This window comes from Frankliniella occidentalis, unplaced genomic scaffold, assembly GCF_000697945.3.
Source record: "Frankliniella occidentalis isolate FOCC.00 unplaced genomic scaffold, Focc_3.1 Scaffold23, whole genome shotgun sequence".
Lineage (NCBI taxonomy): Eukaryota > Metazoa > Arthropoda > Insecta > Thysanoptera > Thripidae > Frankliniella > Frankliniella occidentalis.
In genome coordinates this window covers 937,236-949,420 of record NW_026267153.1, presented here as the reverse complement: position 1 = coordinate 949,420, position 12,185 = coordinate 937,236, and the positions used below count along the sequence as shown (strand labels likewise).

Genomic DNA, 12,185 nt, shown 5'->3' with positions numbered 1-12,185 from the left:
TTTATAATTTAACAGATCTTAAGAATGGGTTCCTTCAGTAACATCTGTCAAAGCACAAATTCAATTTAATTGAAAATAATATGCAAATTTTGGACATGAAAAATCTTGCGGGCTCGTGCGGGCTTGTCACCTGGGAGCGAAAACTGCACAAGCCCGCAACAGCCTGCCCTTTTGGAGGCACTGGTGGCTGAGACATGCATCAGTTGGGTGGAAAGTCGTCGTCGTCGTCTCCGAGCTAAGAGTGTGGAATAATGGGGCTGAGTCAATAGGCCAGCATCGCTGGCTCCCCTCACGCCCCGCCGAGCCGCGCCGAGCCACGCCACGTGGTACACCGCACGACCGCGGAGCCAAGTCGGGCGTCTCGGGGGCAAATTGCCTTCCTTACCCTCCCCATCCCCACCGCCGCCGAGGCGGGGACGGGGCGGCGAAAACAGACTCGCAAACCCTTATGCAGAGACAGTAAGCCGTATCGACACACCACGGTCTACCCTTCCTCTAGTCCCGCCCTCGCGACCATCCCTGGTCAAAATCCAGAGTGACTTTTCGCGTCTTTTTATTCGAACACGAAAAAAACGTGAATAGTCGCTCTGGATTTTGACCCGGGGTGCCAGGAACCATTCGAGCGCGCCTGAATCGCCGAGAAAATGTGAAATTAGCAACCCCCCCGATTATCCCTCTGTAAATCCATGTATCGATGTGCACTTGTATATGCAGCATCTCTTTAATGCTTTGATACCTTTTGTGCATATGCGCAGAAGATAGTTTGTACATGGACATGTATGCTGTAGAAAGTTTTAACTTTACCATTTGTAGCACTATCCCCTGCATAAATATAATCTATGTTGCAAATTTGACATATCCTTCAGGGTGTCCAAGACTGGCATACAGGTTCATCTTGGATTTGCAAAGCTCAGCTCGCCCTCCGGTGCTGTAGGATTTCCAACTTCGTCTGTGTGCACCACCTGTAGCGTTAGACATTGTGCTAGCTCCCCATTGTTCTTACGTTTACTTTTCTCTCTCTCCCTCACGCATACCAGAGGCGCGTGCGTTCAAACTACCACTATCCCTCCCGCCTTTCCTCGCCAACTATTTTTCTCTGTCATCATCCGGTTGGCGTGCGTCGGCTTTTGCTATTTCAGCTACACTGTCACTTTACGTTCATTTTAGCGACGGTGCCGGCGGAGGCTGTGTGCCCGACGCTATGTGGTCTCGTATGAGTAGGGGAGCTGCAAGAGGAGAAGGAGGGAGGGAGGGAGGGAGGGAGGGAGAGAGAGAGAGAGAGAGAGAGAGAGACAGAGAGAGAGAGAACGAGCGTAGGGAGGGAGGGCCGTGGTTGTGGTATGTGGAACGTCTCTGGGTGAAGCACCCACTAAACGCGCACGGGGCTGTGTGGTCGCGCGTCGAGAGACTTTCTTGGCGAATAGTGCTGCAGCACCTCCTCCTCCCCTCACAGCTCGAGTGAAACACGTCGATCCGTGCTATATAGCCTCTTGGGCATTTTGATGTGGGAAGGGGAAACACAATTAAAGGAGTAAAATCCGCCGAACAGTAAATATAACGAATAACTCGTCGATGCTCAACTCTTCTGTTAGATCATGGTTGCCACAACTGTGGAAAACCTTAACCTGGAAAACTACATATGCACGTAATTTTTATTTGCATAAAATAATAAGTGTAAAAATTTGTATATTGAACTTTGTGTCGTATCCGCGGTACGGACAGAGCTTGATGAATTATTTAAAGGAAGTTGGCCCAATGAGGGGGAGAAGAGAGGAGATGTTGATTTGACAGTCAAGTGTAAAGTAGTTTATTCAACGAATAATACGAAACAGGTAAACACTGTAGGATCCATACAAGGCGGTGGAGGCAGGATTGTCAACTACGGATAATAGAATGATGAATACATGACAGTTCAGTGAGGCGACTGTCCGGTACAATGCGTAACACCAGACAGACACAGAAGACCTCCCTGCACCATGTGACATTTCCTCGTTCCATAGGCTTTGACATGGAAGTTCGAATAGAAACGTTCGCCACTTCTCCGCATAGCTACCTACCGTGTTTCCAGGACACACAGATTGCATAGATCCATTAGAGTAATCGATTGTAGAATCAAAGCACTGTGGCGTTAAGCACGGGGTCAGGGGTCACCCCAGCATTTATGTCGTGTTGAATGGAACGAGGAAATGTGGTGCAGTGTAATGGCGTAGTGTTACGCCACCGTGGTACCGAACAGAGACAGAGAGAGCGTAAGCCACACCCTTTTGTATGGTCGGGACCGTAGAGCTAACGGATCTTTCGACTTATCCGTCCTGATTTCGGATACAGTTCTCAGAATGTTAGTGTTTTCTACTAAAGTTTTTGGGATAAGTCCCTTGCCCTTTACCGAAAAAAAAATGCTTGAAACTCAAGGAGATTTGGGGAAAAGGTGTCTGGAAATCAGGGAAAACTCAGGGAAAAGGGAAATGGAAAGTTTGTGGCAACCATGTAAGATGCATCCCCCTCTTAGACTTTCCCTTTTCGTATTAATGTTTTTTTTAAACGTCGGAGTTGATTATTCAAATATGTGCAACTACCGAGTTGAACACAAACAGAATTGATGTGTACAGTGCACAGTTAAAGTTAAACCATACTTATGTGGCGTATTTATTTGTATTTATTATGGTAATCTTTGAAATCACGATTGTGCTTGACGGTGTTTCGGGGCATGCAGCTGCAGATGGTAGACGACGTGCTGCTGTTGGTGCGTGAGTACGTCGTGAACCTTAGCTGCACCCCTCTCTCGCTTAATTATTGGCAGTTCCGCTCCTGCCTTTCCATCGGGTATCGGCAGCGGCCGTAAAGCGGCGTCGAAAGGGCGCTCTTCTGCGCTGCGTTGTGCGCATGCATAGTGCTATAAAATGAAGTGTTATGTGTCCACTTATGAGTAATAGAACAAAACTCCAGCTTAGTTCTATTCGTACAAGTGTTCGGTCGTGACAACCAACTCCTCCTTGTGAGTATCGGATTCTCGATTTCATCTATCGAATTTAGCCCACCAAACAGAACTGAACCCCACAACAAAGTCTTTTTATCCGTGTGGGTCAGTGTTCTTAACGGATTTTGAAAATCTGTGGCGATCCGTGCAGAACAGTGGCAGCGTTTAAGTTGCAGTTGCACTTTTAATAAGGATCATCCGACAAACTGTCCTACTTCTGCCTGATCATTTTTAACAAATCATAATTAGGGCCGATTAGGGCTCATGTGCAAAGTACTTCCGCCGTTCGCCGTTACGAACTTTTTACGCTCAGCCTCTGCAAGCTCTCGTAGCGCCTGTAAGATAGGCAACATCTCGCCAGAAGTGCATGCGTGTGCTGCGGGTTAGCCTACCCCGAATCTTGCAGGCGTCGAGCTGTCGGGTGAATCTGAGAAAAACGAAACATACCCACTTTTTGAACAACCCTCGCTTCTCAACTTAAACAGTATAAGTACTTGACACAAAACGACACCAATGTGGAATGCGTTTCATCTTTTCGTCATCTTTCCGGAGTCCGGCACATGCTAGCGCCCTTACTGTAGGCAATCGGTTCTCTCTCGCACGCATTATTACAGCCCTTATCAAACCTTCGAATATCGGCCTCAAACGCACTGCACACTCTCAAACCGCTACACACACTCACACACACACACATATCTGCCCTTAACACCGCACGCACTTCACACTTCACCACTCGAACACACTTGCCACACACTCCTCGGCCGCCACTCACACCTCCTCTCCCCCCCCCCTCCCTTTCCTGGACGAGCACACTCGTGCACCTCTCTCGTCGTTGCCGCTGGCCGCCGACGCCCGCCGCCGGGCCTCCGCCCCCCGCGGCTCATCGCAGAGTTTGTTTGGCCTATAAAGTGGAGATGGCCGCAAACTAGAAGGGGCCCGTCATAAATCGTCCGGCCGTGTTCATGACTTCGTCATGACTTCACCCTCGTGACGTTGACGGCGCGCTCATGGCTGTGCTCATGGCGCTCGCAAGATTGGCGGCAGCAAGCCGAGCGGCAGAATGAAGAGGCGGGGGCAGGGCAGGGCAGGCCGGGGCAGGGTGGGGCCGCAGGGGGCAATGAAATTGACGAGATAACTGGCGCAGGAAGGGAAGGCGTTATATACTTTACTTTGCTGCACGCCTCTGCTGATGCGCGCGAGAATTAGCACGACGGCGAACGACAATAGTGTCGGCTCGTGACTGGCAGCGCGCCCGGAATGGCCTGAACTTCCAGCCCTGACTGTGATGCCTGCCCTGCCTGTTCAGTGCTCTGAGTGCCCTGTTTGGTTTGCCCTACCCCCTACCTGTCTGTCCCTCTCCCTGTCTGCCCTACCTGCTTTGCCTGCTCTGTCTGCTCTGCCCTCATCACCGCCGCCATGGAACCGTGCTGATAACAACAATGCCGTTTTAACTTGGAAATCAATCCGGAATCTGCTGTGTGTCTCGGGGCGAAAACGGCTCTCCTGTTGGGCCTAGGCCTGTGAGAGGTGGGGAGTGGGGTGCGAGTAACACGCAGCCGTGTTTTAGCTAAACGACGCAGCGGTTCACTCGCCTCAATGAACATTGAGCATCGAGGGAAGGGACCTGGCGGGCGCGAGATCTGTGTGCGAGTGTGTGCGTATGAGAGAGAGATAGGGGGAAAGGGGGGGGGGGAGATAGGTGGGGTGGAAGGGATGGCTCAATTGAATTGCGCGATACTTTTGCTCTGCAACATCATCCCTTCCTCCCCCTTCGGTATATTATTACATCTTTACGTTGTGGATATCGTCTCCTCTCCCCCTTTCTCTTCCTCGTTTGTCTCCCTCTCTTCCCGGCCGATGGTATTGCGCTTGCGGTATGAGCGAGGGGGGATGGAGGGGAGGGGGAAGCTCCGCGCTGCGGTGCGATGCGGTCCCGGCACATATAGTGATGGAAAATTTGGGCTGGCAGGGCGATAACCAATTCGCAAGCGTTCAGGGTCCCGACATCATCAGAGACAGGCGGGGGTAAAAAGGACCCCGCTCTCACCGCAATTCCTCCTGATGCCTCTCCGCCTGCTCTCTCTCTCTCTCTCTCTCTCTCCTCCCTCTCTCTCCCTCTCCCAAACTCTATATCTCACGCGCTCTTTGCCTCGCACTCTCTCTTTCCTCCTCCTCCCCGCCCCTCGCGATGTCACACAGAGCAGCCCCCGGGAAGGGGTCCAGGCCGCAAATTGAATCTTGTGCGCGCCGCGAGCGCTCAAAAAGGGGGGTGAGGGGCGGGGTGGAGGCTGTGGGATGCGGCTCGTGGGCCTGGGCCGGGCCTCTTGTGTCCTACCCGTTAAGGGTCGCGGCGGTGGTCGAGGGCCGAAATTAACGCCGCGCTTGTCGCGGGAGGCGCGAGTGGAACGGGTAGGCTAGGGTCGGGTTGGGGTCGGATGAAAGGGATGGGGCAAAGGCAGTGAGGCCCAGGGCAAAAAGGAGTCGGATCACTCTACAGTTAACTGAGAAAGGCAGAGGCCTATGGATGGTTATCCATTAGTACCAAATCAGCTGTCGGTACTTTATACTATTAACTTTAAATCGCTATGATTCCCGAAAAATTATGAAGGCTTTTGCTCATAGCAAAGATTTTTCCGTGGAGTTGTCGTGCGAGCTAATGGCTCGCTTGCGAAAGAAGAGGAATAACATTGTCTGAAACGTCAACAAATGTTACTGTCGAACTAGGGCTGGATTTGAACGAACCAAACAAGAGCTGTAAAGTGAATGACTGTGGCAGTGACACAAGTGTGGTTCTGCAGTGTGGCTGCCCGCGCCCCCTTTCCCTCCCCATCGCCGCGCTCACCGCGCTCTTTAAGAAACAAAGTAAAGGGCAGTAGTTTTACTCGCACGATGTAACGACCGTTCTCCGTGTTTATTCCGCGGCGCCGAAAGACTTTACGACTCAATTGGATGCTCCCCAACTATGCGCCAAACTTTTTTGGCTCTGCGTCGACGTCGTCGCCGCACCGCCGCTCCCCGTGTGCGAATCCTTGCTTGCCGCCGGGGGGCGGGGGCGGAAACGTGTGGGGGCGGCGCGCTCAAAAAGGCGAAAGGCGGCAGCAAGAGGGGGGCGTCATGCGGGAGGAGTGTGTGGGGGGGGGGGATGACTATGCAAATGAGGAGGGGGCGAGACCCGGAAGTGAAGGGGGGGCGGTGGGAACGGGAACCGCCGTCGTCGGCGGCATCGCGTCTTGTGCTTGTGTCGACCTGGATGCGCGCGCGCGCCGGGCTGTGCAATTGTGGCCAAGTTTGCAGCCGCCATCCTGTGCGGAGTGTGGAAGGCGTTTAGCATGAGATGGCACCGCGGCACAGGGGAGGGTAGGGGGGGGGGGGGAGTGACGACGCGCTGGCGGCGTGAATGTGTGGCCCCCGCCGGCACACAAGGCGAGGGACAGCGTCGCGCTGTCAATTACGGCTGCTGCATGTTTACGCCCTTGCCGCTCCTCGCGCCTCTTTCTTTTCTCTCCCACCTCTCCCCCTTCACTCTCCCCCTCCTCACCTGCGCGCCCTCCTTTGTTACACTTCTTGAACCAGTCCCGCGCGCCCAAGGTCCACGCCCCCCACCCACCCCTCCTATCACATCTAGCAGCCCCTTCCCCTGAAACCCCCGCTCTCTGCAGCCCCCTTTTCCTCCTCGACCCGCTTCTTTACTTCCCCGTCTCCTCGCCTCTCCTGCACTTCCTTGCCCCCCCTCCCCTCCCCCTTCTCTTTACTCCCCCTCTCCTCTGTCCCTCCAGCTCGTTCCCGCTCCAGTTTCCTGCGCGGCATACGCAATGTCCGCGATCGCTCCTGTGATTACAGCTGGTTTTACAACAAGCAGGCTGGCCGTAGAGCTGACGCTGCCCCCCCCCCCCCCCACACACACACACAGGGTGCCTGAGCACGCCCTACCTCTCCCCCGCCTCGCCCTGCCACGCCACGCCCCCGCTGACCCGCTCATCCGCTCACCTACAACATTTTTATGTCTATACTTCCACTTGATGGCTGCCTCTGGTCTCTCTCTCTCTCTCTCTCTCTCTCTCTCTCTGGCTGTCTGTCTCTGCTGTGCGCTGCGCTATCTCTTCCTCGCCTTTTCCATTTCCACCCTGTGATGAGATGTCATCGACAGTGGCGCCCGCCCTGCCGCTGGCCGTGGCCCCTGACCGCACCGGGCTGCGGTCGGCTGCATACCACTGGCGCCGCCAGCCCTCGCCGTCGCTCTGCCAGCAGCACACAGCGCGTTGTAGAACAAGCGGCGTTCTACGAAGCAGCGTTTGAGCAAAGGCTTCTAATCGGCTGCGACGGGCGAGACGATACTGGGAAATCATTGCACGGTAGAACCGCGCCCTGGGATTCCCAGGTGAATTAGTCCCCCCGGACATCTTCCTGTGAATCGCAGGACGCTCCTGATGGGTTTCCCAGACGTTTCCTGAGACTCTTCCAAATACCCCTGGAAAATGAGGAAAACTCCTGGAGATCTCAGGGCTTGGTTTTACCGTGTGCGTGTTTGTAATTGTTCATTATATTTAGTAATCCTTCCTACAGAAAAAAAATCATAACTTTGACAATTTTCCCTAAATTTTAGTATCAAAAGTTTACCTTACTCGGAAAAATACTAAAAATCATTTCACCAGAAAAGTTCTAGTTCCAACCATAGCCGGGTTCCTTCCGAGTCTAAAAAACTTGGGCCGGACTGTTTCAGACGACTGAGTCGGGAGTCGGCCTGGACGCTTGCGCCCATGACTATGTGACATGCGCGGAGGGGCCTCTTCTGCACCACTTTTCTCCGGCTACAATGAAAATATCAGGACTTACGTTTCGCTGTTTTAAAGTTAGAAGAACCCTCTACTAAATGGCCTTTACCGATGTTCTATAAGAGTTATCATTTCCCACCAATTGAATCCCAAAAACACCCTTGTTTTTGAGCCGCTACACTAGGATGTCCCCTAAATAACAGCAAACAGATGTGTTTGTTGTTACCGTAGCGTTGCTAGCAAGATACAAAAACTTCGTTAAGGGATCTGAGAGTGCAGGGGTGATCACCCAGGCTTTGATGAGTGTAGACGTAGACAGCAAAATACAGTATTAGGTTTCTTCTTCAAAGCTGTGGGCTTTTTCCTTTCAAGAACTGAGTAAAACACCTTCGCAAAACATATAGGACGTGGCCGTTGCCTCTAGCGGTGCTCTTTATGTCTCTTTCGTGCCTGCCCCTTCCGCGGGTCGAGAGGGGTCTCACACCCGCTCACGCCACCCTCCCCCCTCCTCTCCTGCAGTGTTCCGCACGTACAAGCGCTAAGAAACTACACGCGCCGTGAAGGCGTTGCACTTCCGTGGGGCGCGGCGGCAGGGCGCGGCGGCTTGGCCGTGCAGGCGCGGGGGCATGGGGCCCTTCGCTAATGGTGTTAAGGGACGATCCGATGAATACCTAGGCAGCCTAGGTAGGCGGGGGCGGGGCCTCCCCTTCGCCGCCAGCCCATCTCATGCACAATGAAGGCGGGCATGGTGGGCGAAGCAGGCCGCCCTGCCGCCTCGCCCGGGACCACGCGACTCATGTTCGCACATTTATAAGGCCATTTCGCTATCCGAGAATAGTCCCCATACATTTTTGGTTGAAAGTGAATGAACACAGTTGTTTGGTTTTATGTTGCTTGTATTTATATTTGAAGACTCGCCCTTCCCATCTTCTTACCTCGCTTCCTTGATCACTTCCGCAGAGTTCTAGTTCCAGCGAAGCAGTTCTCTTGTCGTAAGGCTGCAAAATTACTAACTTTTATCACATTTACGGCTCTTTTGTTTATTTTTCTAATGAATTAAATTAAACACAACATATCTTTAGCATCCCCTCTGCAAATCTAACTGTATCGAATGCACGGGCTACAACACAACAATACGTGAATGGCTCCGATGGTACGCTATCCTACTTTGTTGTCGTAGCCCTGACACACGGTAAAACGAAATTGCAGTTTGAACTGTCTGGCTATTTTAACTTATGTGACGAATTTTTATCTTCTTTGTAGACAAAATTTCGTTTCGTCCGTGAGAGAGAGGATAGAGAGAGGCAAACTCGCCATTCGCGGGATATTCCATACACAGTTGCATTTCGCCAAGATACGCTCATCAAACAATGCATCTTTTCATGGACTGGGAAAAGTCCCTGTAGAGAGTCCCTAACTACTAAACTGTGTCGCGATCCTATCTTGGAGCCCGGTGCCCGTCTGAATGTTTGACCGCGGCGGCCGGCGAGGCGTCGCCATGCAGATGTGTTGCCATTAGCGTCGCGTCGTCGCGTGTGCCTGTCGATCTGCCGGGTGGAACGGCAGTGACGGCTGGGCTGGCGGCCGGCCGGCTGGCCGGGGCCGGACGAAGAGTTCGATCCCAATTAATTGATGGCCGGTAGCGTGACGCCGCGTGACGCGCTGCGTGACACACGCCGTTCTATAATTGAGGCCGCGCTACCCTGGTGCCGCCCGTGGCGCGGAGATGCCGCGCCCGGGCCGACCACCGCCCCGAACTGCCCCGAACCGAAGCCGCGGCGAGCGACCTTTAGCAGCGGAAATACGGCGGAGAGTGAATAATGTAGCAACGCGAAGGCGCTGGCGCCGGCGGCGACGGCCGAGTCAATACTGCGAGAGGACATGTGCTGCCGATACCTGAGTGTGTCTGGGAAAGAGTTGTCTGTTGCCGTACGATTGACGCCGCACGGTCAGACCCGACCGGGAGACATGACGTGGAAACCAGGAAAGGGGATGCTGATTTTTTTTTTCGAAAAATCCTCTGTCTCTTCCTCCCTCTTGGCCCTCGGGGCGCAGTGGGTGGGAGTAGGTGGGGTCGATTAACAGTCACGAACATTGCACCTGCTGCTCTCGCGCCCTCACCAGCTCTCGGCACGCCCCGCCCAGCCCGTCCGGGACGACAGACGGAAAGGCAGGCGGGGCCATAGGGCATCATGGTCTGATGGCTTTCTGGCGCGGGCGGCCAGCGAAATGCCCCTGCCCGGCTGCCACCTCTTTACCTACCTGCACGTTGTCCTGCCCGCATTTCCCTCGTCTCTCTCTCTCTCTCTCTCTCTCTCTCTCTCTCTCTCTCTCTCTCTCTCTCTCGCTCTCGCTCTCTTCAGTTCAGGAACAGTTTACCTACGCACCAATGATTAGCAATTTTTTTTTGTTTTTGTTTTTTCTTTCTTTTTACATTTGTCTATTTGTCATTCATGTATATCCTGTAAACCGGTACCTACTGTATTCTATATTCTGCTCTCTGAACGTTACATGAAGAGACATCCAATGATGTACACCAAAAACGCATTCAGGGCTGCTTCAAGTCAGGGAATTTAGGAAAATGTCAGGGAGACGAAAATGTGTTAGGAATAGGTCAGAGAATTGAACGCTGTGTCAGGGTAAAACGGCTTGCAGCGTTATTTCGGGTTCTCAGCGAGGTGTTCGCAAAAGTCCCCTTTATTCCATTCTGACTGCTAATCTTGTTGTCAGGGATATTCAGGAAAATGTCAGGGAATTTCAATTTTCTATTCTTTTAGTATCCCTGGCATTGACTTGCACCGAAACTAACACCGCCATTTGTGTTTTGCAGACGGACGCCACGTGCCACTCTCCCGCGTGCATGGAGCCCTACATGTGTCGAGCCAAGGTGAGTAAACGCAACGGAACGCTGCATTCGCTCTCGGTGTCTTCTCAGACAGCAGAGTGTTAAAAAATAATGAACATTACGAGCAAATATGTTGTCAATTTTTATAGCATAACTCGCGTTGTTTTATTACAACAGTCTGCTTTGTTACAACGAGGCTGTTCAAGAACGTTGTTTCCCAACAGCATTTGTTGTATATTGACATCTTTCGTTGTTTCTCTACAGCTGTGGGAACTCAAAAATACTTGTTTTCCAACAACTATTTTTAACATTATATGTATGCTAGGGTATTTTAGTCTTATGTCAAAAACACGTCGCAATTCATATCCCCTTCAGGTTGTGCACTATGCCGATTCGGTTATATCACAATCACACCGATACAAAGTGGCGATGGTCGCTGCCGTCGCAAAATCAATGTCCGGCATTACCAGCACCGCCACACTCGGCCCACATATACACGCACAAACACTAAAACAAACACACGATGACACGCACACTGTATGGTTGCACGCCGTCCTGCAGGAGTGCCCCTATTGATGGTAATTTTATCGTCACGTGACAGCGTTATGTACTTAGATATCAAATTTTCGAAACCGCGCAGGAGATGAAAAGCAGAGGAGGCAGAGAGGGAATCAACCCGGGCACACTATTAAACCCCCACTATAAGGGAATACCAACAAAGATGGTAGGGAAAAAAAAACTTCTAAAAATATATCTGCAGTCACGCACGCGCAGACTATCGTGCCCACAACATCGGCGTGTATGCAAAACGATGGTATTCTGTATTTACCTAGTCGGGGCTCGGGTGTGTGTTTGCTCCTTGCCTTGCCGACTGCGTGCCCAGCGGGGCGGAAACGGCCCCCCCCCCTCCTCCTCCAACACACATAGGCACACCTACACCTACACACACACACACACACACAATGATGCTCCCGTACGCACACGTAGTTACACCATCGGCTCCGAAGAGTTCTCTGCAACCTTGTGCGCCCCTCCGGAACCTGTCACTCACGCCGCGTTGGTTCCGATGCCTGCGTTGCGTACGTCTGCCGAGTACGTCAATGATGCGGCGTAACAATAGTGCCGATGCTGCACTATACTGAGAGTTGCACAGCGTTGTCGAGCGTCACGGCTGCCTGCACTCCGATGTGATAGCCGCGCAAAGATGAGATATTTATGGAAGCTCTGTAGGCCTCCTGTCGTTGGCCCTTTCCTATGACCTTGTTGACCATCCCCCCCCCTCTCCTATCCCCTCAGCACACACACGCACACGCACGCACAATCAAACACCTTTTTCGAGCTTCTAGCGTCATGCTCGTCCGTATTGTGCTAATTGACCGTTCAACAAACTGCCGCCCGCCTGACGACTCTTATCCCTTGTGACTGACTTTGGTATAATGGTGCGCTGCACCTAGAAAGGATCTAGGCCGCGTTGATCACTCCCCAGCTCTCTGCAACACCCTTGTTTTAGTATGACTAGAAAGATTGCCAAATTTTAGTTTCCTTAACAGAATCCTAAAATTACTATACCATTATTAAGTATAACGCTAAA

The 12,185-nt window shown here is 52.4% G+C and overlaps 1 protein-coding gene across 3 annotated transcripts in view; it reads left to right on the top strand.

Moving 5' to 3' along the window:
• The window catches only part of LOC113216127 (acid sphingomyelinase-like phosphodiesterase 3a), a 206,940-nt gene that overhangs the window by 137,444 nt on the left and 57,311 nt on the right, over positions 1-12,185 (top strand). For all 3 annotated transcript variants that reach the window (XM_026435862.2, XM_052265095.1, XM_052265094.1), the window contains one exon: positions 10,580-10,636. The gene's annotated coding sequence lies outside the window, so the exon portion shown is untranslated. The remainder of the gene's footprint in view (positions 1-10,579; positions 10,637-12,185) is intronic.